This window comes from Scyliorhinus torazame, chromosome 2 (genome assembly GCF_047496885.1).
Source record: "Scyliorhinus torazame isolate Kashiwa2021f chromosome 2, sScyTor2.1, whole genome shotgun sequence".
In the NCBI taxonomy this organism is placed as follows: domain Eukaryota; kingdom Metazoa; phylum Chordata; class Chondrichthyes; order Carcharhiniformes; family Scyliorhinidae; genus Scyliorhinus; species Scyliorhinus torazame.
In genome coordinates, this window is record NC_092708.1 from 149,065,532 (window position 1) to 149,085,360 (window position 19,829).

Consider the following 19,829-nt stretch of genomic DNA (forward strand, 5'->3'; position numbering starts at 1 on the left):
CTACTTCCACTGTCTGTAATGCACTTTGGAACAACTAATGGTTTCAGAACAGAAAGATGCTATACAAATGCAACTTTATTTTAATAGGCTGGCAGGGTAGTAATTGATTGGCTGTATAATTGCCACATTTGCGGGTGACACAGGAATATAACTAGATTAAGTGAGTGACCAAAACTTGGCAGATGGAATATAATGTAGGAAAATGTGAAGTTATGCACTGGTTGGAAGAATAAAGGAGCTGAATATTATTTAAATGGAGAAAAAGTGCAGAAAGCTGCAGCACAGGTAGTTGAGAATCCTCAAGCATAAATCTCATAAGCTAATATGCAAGTGGAATGTTGGCCTTTATTTCAAATGGAATGGAGTATGAAATTAGGGAAGCCTTGTTAAAACTATACACCCCTGAATAGTCAGTTTTGGTCCCCTGATCGAAGGAAAGATATACTTCCATTGGAGGCTGTCCTTGAAGGTTCGCGAGGTTGATTGTGCACTGTACTTTCTATGTCTATGATCCCAGGCATGGAGGCATTTTTTTTATGAGAGGTTGAGTAGGTTGGGAGTGCACATAAAGGACTCTCAGGCGGCTTGACACGTAGATGCTGAGATGTTGTTTCCCCTTGGCCAGAAGGCCTAATTTCAGAGCAAGAGGTCGCCCATTTATGACAGGGGTGAGCAGGAATTTCTTCTGAGGGTAGTGAATTTGTAGAATTCTTTACTAGAGGGCCGTAGAGGCTGGATCATGAAGTATGTGCAAGGCAGATTTTTTAATCAGTAAGGGAATTAAGGATTACAGAGATAAAACAGGAAATTGGAGTTGTGGTTAGATCAGATCAGTCATGACTTAATTGAATGGTGAAGCAGACTCGATGAGCCAAATGGCCAACTTCTGCTCCTACATCTTATGGATTGGATTTGTTTTTGTGTATAAAAAATTCTGAGCAATCATCCAGAGACTCATGCCAGTGTTGTAGCTGTACTCGAACAGTTTGGTTCGGTGTGTGACTTGTTCTGGAGCACAAGTCTTCAGTACTAGTTCAGCCATTACTTGATATCTCTCAAGAGTGAATAGAATTGGTTCTTGGAAGACTTTTATTTTATTCATTTACGGGATGTGGGTGTCACTGGTTAGACCAGCATTATTGCCCATCCCTAGTTGCCCTTCAGAAGGTGGTGATGAGTTGCCTTCTTGAACCGCTGCCGTCCTTGAGGTGTAGATACACCCACTGTGCTATTAGGGAGGAGTTCCAGGATGTTTCCCCAGCGACTGAAGGGAGTGGTGATATATTTCCAAGTCAGGGTGGTGAGTGACTTGGAGGGGAACCTACAGGTGGTGGGGTTCCCAGGTATCTGCTGCTGTTGTCTTTCTAGATGCCAGTGGTTGTGGGTTTGGAAGGTGTTGTCTAAGGACCCTTGGTGAGTTACTGCAGTGCATCTTGTAGATGATACACAAAGCTGCCACAGTTCGTTGGTGATGGAGCGTCTGAATGTTTGTGGAAGGGGGAGCAATCGAGTGGGCTGCTTTGTCCTGAATGGTGTTGAGCTTCTTGAGTGTTATTGGAGTTGCACTCAAACAGGCAAGTGGAGTATTCCATTGCTCTCCTGACTTGTGCCTTGTAGATGGTGGACAGGCTTTGGGAGGGGGTCAGGAGGGGAGTTAATCGCCGTAGGATTCCTAGCCTTTGACCTGCCCCGGTAGCCACAGTATTAATGTGACTAGTCCAGTTCAGTTTCTGATCAATGGTAAACTCCAGGATATTGATTAAGGGGGTGTCAGTGATGGTAATGCCATTGAATGTCAAGGGGCGGTGGTTAGATCCTCTCTTGTAGGAGATGGTCATTGCCTGGCACTTGTGTGACGCAAGTGTAATTTGCCACTTGTCAGCCCAAGCCTGGATATTGTCCAGGTCTTGCTGCATTTAGACATGGACTACTCCATTATCTGAGGAATCGCTAATGGTGCTGAACATGTGTGCGGATGCCCACTTCTGACCTTATGATGGGAGGTCATTGATGAAGCAGTTGAAGATGGTGGGTCTAGGACACTACCCTGATGAACTCCTGCATTAATGTCCTGGAGTTAGGATTGACCTCCAACCACCACAACCATCTTCCTTTGTGCCAGGTATGACTCTAACTAGCGGAGAGTTTTCCCCCGATTCCCATTGACTCCAGTTTAGCTTGGGCTCCTTAATGCCATACTCAGTCAAATGCTGCCTTGATGTCAAGGGCAGTCACTCTCACCTCACCTTGAGCATTCAGTGCTTTTGTCCATGTTTGAACCAAGGCTGTAATGAGGTCAGGAGCTGAGTGACCTTGGCAGAACCAAAACTGAGTGCCCGTTAGCAGGTTACTGCTGAGTAAGTGCCACTTGATAGCACTGTTGATGACTCCTTCCATCACTTTACTGATGATGGAAAGTAGACGGAGAGGACGGTAATTGGCTGGATTGGATTTGTTCTGATTTTTGTGTAAGGGACACACCAGGGCAATTTTCCACATTGCCGGTTAGATGCCAGTGTTGTAGCCGTACTGGAACAGCTTGGCTAGGGGTGCGGCAATTCTGGAGCACAAGTCTTCAGTACTATCGCCGGAATATTGGCAGGGCCCATAGCCTTTGCAGTATCCAGTGCTTTCAGCCATTTCTTGATATCACGTGGAGTGAATCGTATTGGCTGAAGACTGACATCTGTGATTCTGGAGACTTCAGGAGGAGACCAAGATGGATCATCCACACGGCTCTTCTGGCTGAAGATTGTTGCGAATGCCTCAGCCCTGCACATTTGTGCTGGGCTCCTCCATCATTGAGGATGGGGATATTTGTGGAGCCTCCTCCTCAAGTGAATTCTTTAATTGTCCAGTACTATTCACGGCTGGATGTGGCAGGACTACAGAGCTTAGACTTGATGTGTTTGTTGTGGAATCGCTTAGCTTGGTCTAATTCTTCCTGCTTATTCCGTTTGGCACCCAAGCAGTCCTGTGTTGTAGCTTCACCAGGTTGACCTTTCGGTATGTCTGATGTTGCCCCTGGAATGCTCTCCTGCACTCTCCATTGAACTAGGTTGATCCCTCTGGCTTGGTGGTAAGAGTAGAGTGGGGAATATGCCAGGCCATGAGGTTCCAGATTGTGCTTAAATACAATTCTGTTGCTGCTGATGGCCCACGGCACCTCATGGATGCCCAGTCTTGAGTTATTAGATCTGTTTGAAGTCTCCCTGCTGTTCGCAGGGATCAGTGCTGGGACCTTTGCTGGTTGTAGTACATATAAATGATTTGGAGGAAAATGTAACTGGTCTGATTAGTAAGTTTGCAGACGACACAAAGGTTGGTGGAATTGCGGATAGCGATGAGGACTGTCAGAGGATACAGCAGGATTTAGATTGTTTGGAGACTTGGGCGGAGAGATGGCAGATGGAGTTTAATCCGGACAAATGTGAGGTAATGCATTTTGGAAGGTCTAATGCAGGTAGGGAATATACAGTGAATGGTAGAACCCTCAAGAGTATTGAAAGTCAGAGGGATCTAGGTGTACAGGTCCACAGGTCACTGAAAGGGGCAACACAGGTGGAGAAGGTAGTCAAGAAGGCATACGGCATGTTTGTCTTCATTGGCCGGGGCACTGAGTATAAGAATTGGCAAGTCATGTTGCAGCTGTATAGAACCTTAGTTAGGCCACACTTGGAATATAGTGTTCAATTCTGGTCGCCACACTACCAGAAGGATGTGGAGGCTTTAGAGAGGGAGACCATTCGGCCCATCGAGTCTGCACCGGCTCTTGGAAAGAGCACCTTACCCAAGGTCAACACCTCCACCCTATCCCCATAACCCAGTAACCCCACCCAATACTAAGGGCAATTTTGGACACTAAGGGCAATTTAGCATAGCCAATCCACCTAACCTGCACATCTTTGGACTGTGGGAGGAAACCGGAGCACCCAGAGGAAACCCACGCACACACGGGGAGGATGTTCAGACTCCGCACAGACAGTGACCCAAGCCGGAATCAAACCTGGGACCCTGGAGCTGTGAAGCAATTGTGCTATCCACAATGCTACCATGCTGCCCAGATTTACCAGAATGTTGCCTGGTATGGAGGGCATTAGCTTTGAGGAGCGGTTGAATAAACTCAGTTTGTTCTCACTGGAACGACAGAGGTTGAGGGGCGACCTGATAGAGGTCGACAAAATTATGAGGGGCATAGATAGAGTGGATTTTCCCCAGGGTAGAGGGGTCAATAAAAGGGGGCATAGGTTTAAGGTGCGAGGGGCAAGGTTTAGAGTAGATGTACGAGGCAGGTTTTTTTTTTTTTATACACAGAGTGTAGTGGGTGCCTGGAACTCACTGCCGGAGGAGGTGGTGGAAGCAGGGACGATAGTGACTTTTAAGGGGCATCTTGACAAATACATGAACAGGATGGGAAGAGAGGGATACGGACTCAGGAAGTGTAGAAGATTGTAGTTTAGTCGGGCAGCATGGTCGGCACGGGCTTGGAGGGCCGAAGGGCCTGTTCCTGTGCTGTACTTTTCTTTGTTCTTTATCCCATTTAGCACGGTGGTAGTGCCACACAACACGATGGAGGGTATCCTCAATGTATGTGAAGAAGGGACTTTTGTCTCCACAAGGACTGAGCAGTGGTCATGTCTACCGATACTGTCATGGACAGATGCATCTGCAGCAGGCAGATTGGTGAGGATGAGGTTTTGATTTATTATTGTCACATGTATTAGTATACAGTGAAAAGTATTGTTTCTTGCATGCTATACAGACAACGCATACCGTACACATGGAAGGAAGGAGAGACTGCAGAATGTAATGTTACAGTCGTAGCTAGGGTGTAGAGAAAAATAAGAGGTAGGACCATTCAAAAGTCTGATGGCAGCAGGAAAGAAGCTGTTCCTGAGTTGGTTGGTACGTGACCTCAAACTTTTGCATCTTTTTCCTGACAGAAGAAGGTGGAAGAGAGTATGTCCAGGGTGCATAGGGTCCTTAATTATGCTGACAGGCTTTCAAGGTAGCGGGAATTGTAGACAGAGTCAATGGATGGGAGGCTGGTTGGCGTGATGGATTGGGCTACATTCACAACCTCTTGTAGTTTCCTGCAGTCTTGGGCAGAGCAGGATCCAGGGTCAAGTATGTTTTCCCCTCTTGTTGGTTATATCACCACCTGCTGCAGTCCCAGTCTCGCAGCTATGTCCTTTACGACCCAACCAACTCTGTGGTGGTGCTATCAAGCCACTCTTGGTGATGGAGCAACATTGAAGGCCTCCACCCAGAGCATTTTCTGCATCCTTGCCAAGTGATTGTCATGTAGGGCTGCACAGTAGCACAGTGGTTAGCATAGTTGCTCCACAGCTCCAGGGTCCCAGGTTCGATTCCCAGCTTGGGTCACTGTCTGTGCGGAGTCTGCACAATTCTCCCCATGTCTGCGTGGGTTTCCTCCGGTTTCCTCCCACAGGCCAAAGATGTGCAAGTTAGGTGGATTGGCTATGCTAAATTGCCCTCAAGTGTCCAAAAAGGTTAAGTGAGGGTTACTGGGTTCCGGGGATAGGGTAGATGCGTGGGTTTGAGCAGGGTTCTCTTTGTAAGGGCTGGTGCAGACTCGATGGGCCGAATGGCCTCCTTCTGCACTGTAAATTCTATGATTCTATGAACATGGAGGAATACTGATTCATCAGCTGATGGTGGCCGTACATGGTAATCAGCAGGAGGATTCCTTGCCCATGTTTAACCTGAAGCCATGAGACTTCATGGGGTCCAGAGTCGATGTTGAGGACTCCCAAGGAACTCCCTCTCGACTTTATACCACTGTGCCACCACCTCCTGCCAGTGTGACAGGACAGACCCAGAAATGGTAATAGTGGTGTCTGGGATATAATCTGTAAGCCATGATTCTGTGAGTATGACTATGTCAGGTTGTTGCTCAACTAGTCTGTGAGACAGCTCTCCCAACTTTGGCACAAGCAGGGCTGGGTTTCCTGTTTTCTTTTCTGGTTTCTGGCTCAGCGAGGTGGTCTGTCCAGTTTCATTCCTTTTTTCTGTTTTTGTAGCGGTTGAATACAACTAAATGGCTTGCTCGGCCATTTCAGAGGGCATTTAAGAGTCAGATTCAGGCTAGACCAGGCACATTTCCTTCCCTTAAAGGACCTTGGTGAACCAGAAGAGTTTTTAACAACACAAAATATTTTATTGAGTTTAAATTTCATCGTCAGGAGTGTCATGATATCCACATCAGCATATCATGGTGCAATCACACTCACACTGATGGGCAGGCAGTTGGACCAACCAACACACTCGCACATCGCAGCCAATCACCAGTGAGAGCACACGCACTATAAAACAGGTTCCCGCTCATTCTACCAGGAGATAGCTCAGAGCCATTCAGACATAGTCCATGTGCTGAGTGCCTCACTAAGATAGTGATAGGGCTGGGTCCACAGGTGAGCTAGTAAAGCACGTACCCAAGCCAGCAGTTAGTTGTTGTTAAGATAATAAAACAGAGTTGTACCATCTACAGCCGTGTTGGATAATTTGTGCAGCAGAACACCCAACACGACAAGGAGAAGGTCAAAGTGCATAGCAAAGAGCTTCGGGGCTTGAAGATAGAGGGAAAAATAGACGATAGCCATGGGGTGAAATAGCAGCGAATTGAGCGTGCGGCCGCCAGTCCATTACAGAAGCAGCAGAGAAGCAGTTGCTGGCGGAGGCCTTGCCCAGCTGGTAGTTACCGTGGAACCAGGAACTGACAGCGGCTGCCGGGAGAATTCTCCTCTCCAGAGCCGGAGACAATTTTAACCCCGATTAGACAGAGTTACCGCATCCAGAGGAGACACTGACCATTCGGACCCGAGACACCGATTCACAACAGCAGCAGGTCCCACCCACCTCAAAGGCCCAGGGCACGACCCGCCCCCAGCTCCAAACGCCTCTCTCACTTCAGCGCAAAACGTCACGTCACGGCCGCCCTCCCGGCTGTGGATGTCGATGGGCTGTGGACGCCCGTTCACTGGTTGCGCGTGCCGGCTGGGGCCCCGCCCCTCCACTGGTTGCGCGTGCCGGCTGGGGCCCCGCCCCTCCACTGGTTGCGCGTGCCGGCTGGGGCCCCGCCCCTCCACTGGTTGCGCGTGCCGTTTCGGGTCTCGTTCACAGATCCAGGCTCTGAGGCTCACTGTCCTGGCTTCATTGAAGCCTTGTTGTCATAGAGACAGCGTCCAGTCTCTGCGGGAGTAACGGACGAGAGACGAAGCGAAAACTGGTACGTCTGTAAATAACACGGAGTTTACCAAACTCGAACTTCACCTATAGAGACAGTTTACAACCTCACTAAACTCACCTATAGAGACAGTTTATCAGCCTCACTGATAGGGACAGTTAACAACCTCACTCTAACCTCACCGATAGGGACAGTTTTCTAACCTCACTAATCTCACAGTACGAAGTCTTACAACACCAGGTTAAAGTCCAACAGGTTTGTTTCGATGTCACTAGCTTTCGGAGCGCTGCTCCTACCTCAGGTGAATGAAGCTGATAGAGACACTTTACCAATCCCACTGTAGACTCATTGATAAAGATAGTTCATCAACCTCACCGATAGAAACAGTTGATCAAACTCACCCATTGAGACAGTTCATCAACCTCCTCGATAAGGACAGTTTACCAACTTCACTCTAGCCTCACTGATAGAGACAATTTAATAACCTCAACGTAACCTCACCGATAGAGACACTTTACCAATCCCACTGTAACCTCATCGATAAAGATAGTTCATCAACCTCATCTATGGCACAGTTCCTAAATCCAACCGATAAAGACAGTTTACCAACCTCACCGATAGTGACAGTTGATTAACCTCACAGATAGATACTGTTTACCAACCAACGGTATGGGGGCGCAGTGGTTAGCACTGCTGCCTCATGGCACCAAGGACCCAGATTCAATCCCGGCCCCGGGTCACTGACCGTGTGGAGGTTGCACATTCTCCCTGTGTCTGCAAGGGTTACACCCACACAAACCCAAAGATGTGCAGTGTAGGTAGATTGGCCATGCTACATTGACCCTTAATTGAAAAAAAGGGAGTGTTTACTAACCTCACTGATAGGCACAGTTCATCAACCTCACCGATAGCTACAGTTCATCGCCCTCACCGATAGGGACACTTTACCAGCCTCACTCTAGACTCCCTGATAGAGACAGTTTACCAACCTCACTGTAACCTCACCTTTACAGACAGTTTACAACCTCACCGATAGACAGTTTACCATTCTCACCGATAGAGACAGTCCATCAACCTCACCAATAGGGACAGTTTACCAAACTCACTGATAGATACAGTCCATCAAACTCACCGATAGAAACAGTTTACCAACCTCACTGTAACCTCACCAATAGGGACAGTTTACAACCTCACCGATAGAGACAGTTTACCAATCTCACCGATAGAGACAGTCCATCAACCTCACCCATAGAGACAGTTCATCAACCTCACCCATAGAGACAGTTCATCAACCTCGCCCATAAAAACAGTTCATCAACCTCACCCATAGAGACAGTTCATCAACCTCACCCATAGAGACAGCTCATCAACCTCACCGATAGATACAGTTCATCAACCTCACTCATAGAGACAGCTCATCAACCTCACCCATAGAGACAGTTCATCAACCTCACCCATAGTGACAGTTCATCCGCCTCACCCATAGAGACAGTTCATCAGCCTCACCCATTGAGACAGCTCATCAACCTCACCCATAGAGACAGTTCATCAACCTCAGCGATAGAGACAGTTCATCAACCTCACCCATAGAGACAGTTCATCAACCTCACCCATAGAGACAGCTCATCAACCTCACTCATAGAGACAGCTCATCAACCTCACCCATAGAGACAGTTCATCAACCTCACCCATAGTGACAGTTCATCAGCGTCACCCATAGAGACAGTTCATCAGCCTCACCCATTGAGACAGCTCATCAACCTCACTCATAGAGACAGTTCACCAGTCTCACCCATTGAGACAGCTCATCAACCTCACCCATAGAGAGAGTTCATCAACCTCAACGATAGAGATAGTTCATCAACCTCACCGATAGAGACAGTTAATCAATCTCACCGATAGACAGGTCATCAATCTCACCGATATAGACTGTTCATCAAAGTCACCGCTAGGGACAGTTCATCAACCTCACCGATAGAGACAGTTCATCAACCTCACCCATAGAGACAGCTCATCAACCTCACCCATAGAGACAGTTCATCAACCTCACTCATAGAGACAGCTCATCAACCTCACCCATAGAGACAGTTCATCAACCTCACCCATAGAGACAGTTCATCAGCCTCACCCATAGAGACAGTTCATCAGCCTCACCCATTGAGACAGCTCATCAACCTCACCCATAGAGAGAGTTCATCAACCTCATCCATTGAGACAGCTCATCAACCTCACGCATAGAGACAGTTCATCAGCCTCACCCATTGAGACAGCTCATCAACCTCACCCATTGAGACAGCTCATCAACCTCACCCATAGAGACAGTTCATCAACCCCACCCATAGAGACAGTTAATCAGCCTCACCCATAGAAACAGTTCATCAACCTCACACATCAAGACAGTCCATCAATCTCACCATAGAGAGAGTTCATCAACCTCACACATAGAAACAGTCCATCAATCTCACCATAGAGAGAGTTCATCGACCTCACCCATGGAGACAGTTCATCAATCTCACCCATAGAGACAGCTCATCAACCTCACCCATAGAGACAGTTCATCAACCTCACTCATAGAGACAGCTCATCAACCTCACCCATAGAGACAGTTCATCAACCTCACCCATAGAGACAGTTCATCAGCCTCACCCATAGAGACAGTTCATCAGCCTCACCCATTGAGACAGCTCATCAACCTCACCCATAGAGAGAGTTCATCAACCTCATCCATTGAGACAGCTCATCAACCTCACCCATAGAGACAGTTCATCAGCCTCACCCATTGAGACAGCTCATCAACCTCACCCATTGAGACAGCTCATCAACCTCACCCATAGAGACAGTTCATCAGCCTCATCCATTGAGACAGATCATCAACCTCACCCATAGAGACAGTTCATCAGCCTCACCCATTGAGACAGCTCATCAACCTCACCCATAGAGAGAGTTCATCAACCTCACCGATAGAGACAGCTTATCAATCTCACCGATAGAGACAGTACACCAACCTCACCAATAAGGACAGCTCATCAACCTCACCAATAGAGACAGTTTAGCAACCTCACCAATTGGGACAGGTGATCAACCTCACTGATAGAGACTGTTTAGCAATGGGCAGCATGGTGGCACAGTGGTTAGCACTGCTGCCTCTCGGCACCGAGGACCCAGGTTTGATCCCGGCCTCGGGTCACTGGCCTTGGGGAGTTTGCACATTCTCTTTGTGGCTGCATGGGTCTCGTCATTCCACCCAAAGATTTGCAGCGCAGTTAGATTGGTCATATAAAGTGCCCCTTAATTGAAAAGAAAGAGACAGTTTACCAACCTCATCAATAGGCACTGTCCATCAATCTCACCATAGAGAGAGTTCATCAACCTCACAACTAGAGACAGTTCATCAACCTCACCCATAGAGACAGTTCATCAGCCTCACCCATAGAGACAGTTCATCAGCCTCACCCATAGAGACAGTTCATCAACCTCACAACTAGAGACAGTTCATCAACCTCACCCATAGAGACAGTTCATCAACCTCACCCATAGAGACAGTTCATCAGCCTCACCCATAGAGACAGTCCATCAATCTCACCATAGAGAGAGTTCATCAACATCACACATAGAAACAGTCCATCAATCTCACCATAGAGAGAGTTCATCAACCTCATCCATGGAGATAGCTCATCAACCTCACCTATAGAGACAGTTCATCAGCCTCACCCATAGAGACAGTTCATCAGCCTCACCCATTGAGACAGCTCATCAACCTCACCCATAGAGACAGTTCATCAGCGTCACCCATTGAGACAGTTCATCAATCTCACCCATAGAAAGAGTTCATCAACCTCACCGATAGAGACAGCTCATCAATCTCTCCGATAGAGACAGTTCACCAACCTCACCGATAAGGACAGCTCATCAACCTCACCAATAGAGACAGTTTAGCAACCTCACCAATTGGGACAGGTGATCAACCTCACCAATAGAGACTGTTTAGCAATGGGCAACATGGTGGCACAGTGGTTAGCACTGCTGCCTCACGGCTCCGAGGACCCAGGTTTGATCCCGGCCTCGGGTCACTGGCCTTGGGGAGTTTGCATATTCTCTTTGTGGCTGCGTGGGTCTCGTCATTACACCCAAAGATTTGCAGCGCAGTTCGATTGGTCATGCTAAAGTGCCCCTTAATTGAAAAGAAACAGACAGTTTACCAACCTCATTAATAGGCACAGTCCATCAATCTCACCATAGAGAGAGTTCATCAACCTCACAACTAGAGGCAGTTCATCAACCTCACCCATAGAGACAGTTCATCAACCTCACCCGTAGAGACAGTTCATCAACCCCACCCATAGAGACAGTTAATCAGCCTCACCCATAGAAACAGTTCATCAACCTCACACATCAAGACAGTCCATCAATCTCACCATAGAGAGAGTTCATCAACCTCACACATAGAAACAGTCCATCAATCTCACCATAGAGAGAGTTCATCGACCTCACCCATGGAGACAGTTCATCAATCTCACCCATAGAGACAGTTCATCAACCTTACCCATAGAGACAGTTCAGCAACCTCACCCATAGAGACAGTTCATCAACCTCATCAATAGAGACAGTTCATCAGCCTCACTGATAGAGACAGTTCATCAACATCACTGATAGGGACAGTTTACCAACCTCCCTGTAACCTCATCAATAGGCACAGTTCATTAACTTCACTGAGAGGCACAGCTCATTAACCTCATCGATAGGGACAGTTCATTAACCTTACCAATTTAGATTTAGATTGATTGTCATATGTACCAAAGTACGGTGAAAAGTATTGTTCTGCATACAGTCCAAGCAGATCGCTCCATACATGAAAAGCATAGGACCGATAGAGACAGTTCATCAACCTCACCGATAGGTACAGTTTACCAACCTCATTCATAGGGACAGTTCATCAACCTCATCGATACTGACAGTTTACCAACCTTCCTGTAACCTCGCCAATAGGCACAGTTCACCAATCTCACTGTAACCTCACAGATAGATACAGTTTACCGACCTCACTACACCTCTCCATGTCCTATCTCCTTCCTCTCCCTCATCAGCCACAACGCCGGTTTCACGATTTTTAAAAGCATAAGTGAACCGTGCCATTGAAAACTCAGCCGATCTGAGCCGGAGAATTGCGAAGGCCCCAGAGAATAACGGGTCAGGTCCGCTAATGATATGCAAACGGTGTTTACTGTGTGTGCAATTTTGGACTGCATTGACACCATTGTCGAGGGGACAGAGAATTGCAATTGCCGTTTCATGGGCGCCCGCTGCGATTTCGGCATCAGACCCTATTCTCCGCCCAATCGTGTTTCCTGATTTCGGCGTCAGCCAATAGAGAATCCCGCCCCATGATCCTCCATGGAGGTGAATTGCTTCTGAGTTGCGCTTGTGCCAGGAGTGGCACCAAGAGGCAATTCAGTAATCCTTGTTCTGTAAATTTATGCATGGAGAGATTGCAAGGGGTTCCCTGGCGAATCCTGCTATTGGGCCATTATTTTGAGCAGGCGGCCCGATAACGAGAGACAGCGGCTGCTCCCCGTCCATCCCACAATGCAAATTCCTCCCACAAACCAGGGGATTTATTGTGCCACCCCCCTCCCCAGTACGCACAGATAAGAGAGATGTGACTGAGCTCCCACCAGAGACCCCCCATAACAGAGATTCCGCTGCCCCCATAACAGAGACCCCTGCTAAAGAGCAGTCCAGACAGAAACGGTGAACAAAATCAATGCTTTAAAACTCACCTGCCTCCCACTGCTGCTGCCTCAGGCAGAGAAAGTAGCAGATGTAAATTCCTAGAAAGCAAAAACCGCCTCACCAGGGTTTGAACCTCCTCAGATCCTTTGATCTGCAAGGCTTTTATTCACATCAATGAGAAATTGCTTTTACAATGCTATGATTGACAGCTTCCACACAGCCAGATGTTTGGATTATTTTTTTCAAGCAGATGAAGGCAGTGGACCCATGACGGTTGTTGTACCCAGGTGAGAAGGAATCCTCGTTCTTCTCACCAATACACAAGGTATATACCATTTCGACTTCTTTGCAGTGGGGAAATTGGTGCTTCCAGAAATAGTCAGAGCGGATAGTCCGCAATAGTCATCTCCAACCACGCTCCACATTACATGTCAGGTTGGAGGCAGGTCGTGTCCAGCGGCCCATATGGAGGTTGCACATGGACCTCTTGGCCGACAAGGTCTTCTGCCAAAAAACATCACAGACCATAGGCGAGTACATTACTAGCAACCAGAATGGGGAAGTCTCACCTTCCACATTCTGGGTGGCTCTGAAGGCGGTGATTAGGGGAGAGTTTGAAGCCTACAAGATTCATCGAGACTGGGAAGAGATGGCGGCTAGGCAGCAACTGATCGCCTCCATCCTGGAGGTCGACAGAAGATACTCCGAGGCCCTGACCATGCACTAACTTCACCAGACACGGGGGACCTTTTATGAACACGGAGAGAAGGCTAGCCGCTTGCTGGCAAACCAGCTGAGAAGGCAGGCAGCCATGAGGTAAATGGCCCAGGTAAAGGACAGGAGGGCTGGACTGGTAGCCGAACCAAAGAAGGTCAACCAAGCATTTGAGGCCTTCTACCGGGGGCTGTACACCATTGAGCCCCACGACAGGGACCCAGGAATGAAACATTTCCTCAATGAACTGAACATGCCAGTTGTGGGGGAACGATAGATGGAGGGAGCTGGAAGCATTAATAAGACTGGGTGAGGTCTTGGAGAGCATCGACTCAATGCAGGCGGGGAAGGCGCCATGACTGGATGAGTTCCCGACGGACTTCTACAAAACATTTGCACCTGCTCTTGCCCCGCACCTATGGGAGATGTTCACAGACTCGCTAGCAAAGGGCACCCTGCCTCCTATGCTAACTCAGGCCACCATATCGCTAATACCCAAAAAAGACAAAGACCCAACGGAATGCAGACCATATGGACCAATTTCGCTACTGAACGTAGATGCGAAGATGCGAAAATACTCGCGAATGTCCTGGCCAAGAGACTGGAGAACTACGTACCAGAAATGGTCGCAGAAGATCAGACCGACTTTGTGAAGGGTACACAGCTAACTGCGAACATCAAGACGACTGCCGAATGTGATACTGAGCACATCCGGTGAGAGAACACCAGAGGTGATCGTCTCCCTGAACGTTGAAAAGGTCTTTGACAGAGTCGAATGGAAATATCTCATTGAGGCACTGGAATGGTTTGAGCTGGGGACGGGGTTCACCTCATGGGTGAAATTCCTGTACAATGCCCCCAAGGCAAGCATTTGGACAAATACCACCAGCTCCAAATACATCCAGTTGCACAGAGGCACCAGGCAGGGATACCTGCTGTCCCCTCTCCTGTTCGCCCTGGCAATTGAACCCCTGCGAGATGCGAGAGGTTGGAAGGATATCCAAAGAGGATGCAGAGGGCACAGAGTCTCACTTTATGCGGATAATCTGCTCCTCTACATCGCAGACCCGCAGAAAGCTTGAAAGAAATCATGAAGCCCCTGGAAGAGGTTGGGCCTTCTCGGACGACAAACTGAACTTGGGCAAAAGTGAGGTATTCCCCATGAACCCAAATGAGAGAGGGACAGATTTGGAAGGCCTACCATTTAAAATAGCCCAAAGCAAATTCTGCTACCTGAGTATCCAGATAGCCCATGACTGGACACGGATCCACAAGTGGAATCTGACCAGTCTGGTAGGGGAAGTTAAAAAGGACCTACAGAGATGGAATGCACTCCCGCTTTCCCTGGTGGAGAGGGTGCAGATGATCAAGATGAACGTGGAACCAAGGTTTCTCTTCCTGTTTAGATCCATACCGATCTTCATCCCCAAGGCCTTTTCCCAAGGAATAGATAAAATTATTATGACATTTTTTTATGGGAGGGGAAGAATCTAAGAATCCTTCAGGCAACACTGCAGAGGAGAAGAAGCATGGGCAGCCTGGCCCTTCCGAACTTGCATATTACCACTGGGCAGCCACAGCTGAGAGGGTGAAGGGATGGGTAAGGCAGTCATTTTCAAATTCGGGGTCGCGTCCCGCAGGTGGGTCATGGCCGGATGTAGGGAGGATCGCGAAGCTATTCATCGCGGCTTTCCCGTTCATGGGAATTAATGCACATTGGCTGCAGCAGCTGGCTTTTAAAAATGCTGGCTGTGGCCAGCTTTTAAAATGACGGCTGTGATCTGCTTTCAGAATGCGGGTGCGCTGCGCATGCATGCCAGCTCATCAGCACGCATGCTCAGAGTCCAGCAAGAAGCACAGCCTCTTCCTGACGTCAGAGCATTGACCCCACAGAAGATTTTGTTTTCATTGAATCAGTCTTCCTGCCTGAAGCGACGGCAGAGAACAGGTCACGCGCCCCAAACACTGATGTCATGTGCTCTGGTCCTGATTGCGATTCCTCCATTTTGTCAGCAGCAAACATACAACAGGATCGTAAAATTTAAAATAGATCATTTTGTAACAAGGAAGAGAGGTCCAGAGACACAAACAGGCCAGGATCTCACAACTAAACCTGATGGAGAGAGTGGCTCAGCAGAACCCACAGCAGGACAAAGCAGTGGTGGTGTGAGCTGTTCAGGAGAGTCCATAGCAGGACAAAGCAGTGGTGGTGTGAGCTCCAGGACCTCTGATGAACAACCCATACAGAAATGTAACATTGAATGACAAAACAAGTGAGATCGGTTTTGCTTCCTTAATCGCCTGCCCAGAGAATCCTGCTCGGTAGGTGATCAGCAGCACTACCCACAGCTGCAGACTGGCTGGCAGACCTGTCGAATTTCTCCATCTGGAGAAGATCAAATGCACCATCTGAGGGTCAGACAATGACTTCCCGATGCATGAGGGCAATTCATCAACCTGTTCCAAGACCTTTTTGAAGCCAATAACAGATAGGAAGAGAGGGGGGACCAATAGGAACCACCAGGGCCACACAAAACAGCCAGGAACAAGGGGGTGGCAGAAAGGGAGGTACCCAAGGAAACACTGGGAGAGTATCCAGGGAGAGATCAAAGAGGGGGCAGAGCTCCCCCCCCCCCCCCCCCCCCACGAAGTCAGAAGGCCAAAAACAAGATGAACGATAGATAATAACAGCTATGGCGAAGGAAAGGGCCAAAAACAGCCGAATAACTGAAAAGGGGAAGGGAGGAATAGCGGGGGGGAGAGGGGGGTTGCTGGGGGGGGGGGGGGGGGGGGGGGGGAGAGAACGAGTTGGGCAGAGGGATTTCCAAAAAAGTAAAAGCATGTCAATTGTAAATAATAACCGTTTAATTTATCTCCTGAATAGTGTACAAATGTAAAATTCAATAAAAATATTTATTTAAAAAATGTATAAGTTGTCTACAATGGTAACTTCTGGTTAATAGTGTTTTTAGTCATTTGTTACAAAAACACCATAAAACGTGAAATCTTGACATGGCATTCTTTTAGCTATTAACTGGGAGTTCAAATATCTTTTTGAAAGTTATCAGTCTCCAGGGGGTTTCATATTTATTATGGAGGTTTGAAGTCTTCATCATCACTCCAGGTGTCCAGAAGTTTAACAATTAAATTGCATCTAAGTAATGGAATATATGAAAATTTACACCAAAATGCATTTAAAGTTAAAATGTTCGCTGATTTGACACAGATTATAGACGTATCTGTATATATTCCTTTTAGACCTTGCCTAAAGGTATCCTGGCAGACAAATTTGTATGGAATTCTCCCCACTACAGCAGCAACAAATTGCATTTATATAGTGTATTTATTGTAAGAAAACATTAGAGAATGTTTCACAGGAACATAGTCAGACACCAAGCTGTCATAATATACACCAGTATATCATGGTGCAGATACACACACACTGATGGACACACAGCAAGACCAATCAACACACACAATACCGCAGCCAATCACCAGTTAGAGCACAGTCACTATAAAGACAGGGGGCATCAGAGTTCCTGCTCATTTGGGATGCAGCCTCCTAGAAGGACAGAGCTTACAGCTTACAGCACAGATCTTCACCATGTGCTGAGTGCATAGACTGGCTAGGACAGGCATAGGTCTTTAGTTTAATCTAACATCGTGTTAACCCACAGTGAAAGTATGTTCAACAGTTTCTAACTTAATCAAATAGTGTTGCACTATCTTAAGTGTTGGTGGCCTGTCTGTGTTCCACAGATCCAGAGCACCCAACACATCATGATACCAGGAGTTGAGGGATATTAGAACTTCTTAGACCTACCTGCAAGTGATCTGCCTTCCACCAGCATACAGTCATCCTGCAAAATGGACAGCGTCCGCCCGCCACCGCCACTCCGCATCACCGGTAATCTAGAGGCCAACTGGAAGATATTCAAACAACGCTTCCAGCTCTACCTTGAAGCCACAGACTGGGAAGCTGCCTCAGACACCAGGAAGATCGCTCACTCCTATCCACGGCCGGGGAACATGCCATCCACATTTTCAATTCTCTCATCTTTGCTGATGATGAAGATAAATCAAAATTTCAGACGGTCCTCCTCAGGGTTGACACTCACTGAAACATAGAGGTGAATGAAAGTTTCGAGCGCTTTGTATTCCAACAGCGTTTGCAGGGGAAGGATGAACCTTTCCAGTCCTTTCTCACCCACCTCCGTATCCTTTTGCAGTCCTGTAATTACGTGCCCACCTCCGACTCCATGATACGCGACCAGATTGTTTTCGGTGTCCAGTCGGACCCCCTACGCCAGCAGCTCCTCAAGGTAAAGCAGCTCACCCTAGCGACCACCATCGAGACCTGCGTGCTACACTAGCACACCACTAGTCGGTATTCCCACATCCAAGCTGCTGAAATGGTGCAGCAAGGTCCCCACGAGGCAGAACGGGTCCAAGCAATCGAGCAACCCCAGGGCCTCAGCCTGGATGAGGGCGCCCATTTTGCGCGCTTTTCACGGACTCCCGCGCTTGTGCACACCGAACGAGGGGACGGCGACGCAGGCACGCACCACGTACGACCGCACCGTGCATGCGCGGTGGCGCAGCGAACGTACTGACGCTACAACATGCGGCAACTGTGGCTCCGCCCACTTAAAGCGGCAATGCCCTGCCAAATCCCGACGATGCCTGAGATGTGGCAAACTTGGCCACTATGCTGCTTTATACAGATCAGCTCAGCCTGCCAACTCATATCGCTCCAGCCAGCCTCGCAGGAATGTCCGGGCCATTCAACCCACTGTCACCGAGTCCAAAGCGGACCTACTACCCGATATTGACACCGAGGACCCGAAGGCGCCATTTCGAGTCGGTATCGTTACAAAAAACAGGGTGTCCCGGAAGCAAAGAATCCAGCCTCTATCGGTATACAGCATCGATCCAGACGATGAGTGGTGTGCCACCCTTACGGTCAACCAGTCCCAAATACGATTCCGCCTGGACACTGGTGACTCCGCCAATCTCATTGTCTGACCTCCAAAGCCTTCGTGTCAAACCAGCCATCCTCCCATCAGCCTGCCAGCTATTAGATTATAATGGCAATGCCATTGCTGCCAGTGGCTCATGCCAACTTGAAGTGACGCGCAGGTCGCGCAAAGCCAGCCTTCCCTTTGAAATTGTGGGCTCCTCGAAAGCCTCCCTGCTTGGCGCGCAGGCATGCAAGCTGTTGAACCTAGTTCAGAGAATTCACTCTCTCCTGCTGACGTGTCTGCCTTTCAGGACACCGACTTCAGGGCGCAGCTCAACGCCATTATCAACCAGTACCACGACGTCTTCGAGGGCATGGGCACTTTCCCGTACACCTACAATATTTTATTAAAACCGAATGCCACGCCTGTGGTGCACACACGTCGCAGGGTCCCAGCACCCCTTAAGGACCGCCTCAAGCAGCAGCTGCAGGACCTCCAGAACCATGGAGTGATTTCCAAAGTCACGGAACCCGACCGACTGGGTCAGTTCCATGGTATGTGTAAAAAAGCCTTCCGGCGAATTGAGAATTTGCATTGATCCCAAGGATTTAAATCGCAATATCATGAGGGAGCATTATCTAATTCCCAAGCACGAAGAGCTCAAATGTGAGATGGCTCGCGCCAAGCTCTTCACCAAACTCGACGCCTCAAAAGGATTCTGGCAAATCCAGCTCGATAAATCCAGCAGGAAACTTTGCACATTTAATACCCCCTTTGGCAGATATTGTTACAACAGGATGCCTTTTGGGACCATATCTCCATCAGAAGTGTTCCATAGGATTATGGAACAAATGATGGAAGGCATTGAAGGTGTTCGCGTCTATGCCGATGACATAATCATTTGGTCCACCACCCCGCAGGAGCATGATAGTCGCCTCCAGCGCGTATTCAGACGTATACATGAGCATGGCCTCCGCCTCAACAGGGCCAAATGCTCTTTTGGTCAGACGGAACTCAAGTTCCTCGAGGACCACATCTCCCAATATGGTGTACAGCCGGATGCGGACAAGGTAGCTGCCATCACAGCTATGAAAACACCAGAAGACAAGAAAGCGGTCCTCCGATTTCTGGGCATGGCCAATTTTTAGGGAAATTCATCCCGAACCTCGCCTCTCATACCACGGCTCTCAGGAACCTGGTCAGGAAGATGACAGACT

At 48.3% G+C, this 19,829-nt stretch overlaps 2 protein-coding genes across 4 annotated transcripts in view; one reads left to right on the forward strand and one right to left on the reverse strand.

The window, feature by feature from the left end:
• Positions 1–7,041, reverse strand: part of LOC140392630 (glucose-1-phosphate thymidylyltransferase) — a 33,921-nt gene extending 26,880 nt beyond the window's left edge. Inside the window, exon 1 of one of the 3 annotated variants that reach the window (XM_072478079.1) lies at positions 6,880–7,041. The gene's annotated coding sequence lies outside the window, so the exon portion shown is untranslated. Of the gene's footprint in view, positions 1–6,831 lie in introns of all 3 variants that reach the window. The other 2 variants (XM_072478089.1, XM_072478072.1) reach the window with 2 other exon arrangements.
• A 14-nt stretch (positions 7,042–7,055) lies between these two features.
• Positions 7,056–19,829, forward strand: part of ankar (ankyrin and armadillo repeat containing) — a 397,884-nt gene continuing 385,110 nt past the window's right edge. The window contains exon 1 of the mRNA XM_072494724.1: positions 7,056–7,249. The gene's annotated coding sequence lies outside the window, so the exon portion shown is untranslated. The remainder of the gene's footprint in view (positions 7,250–19,829) is intronic.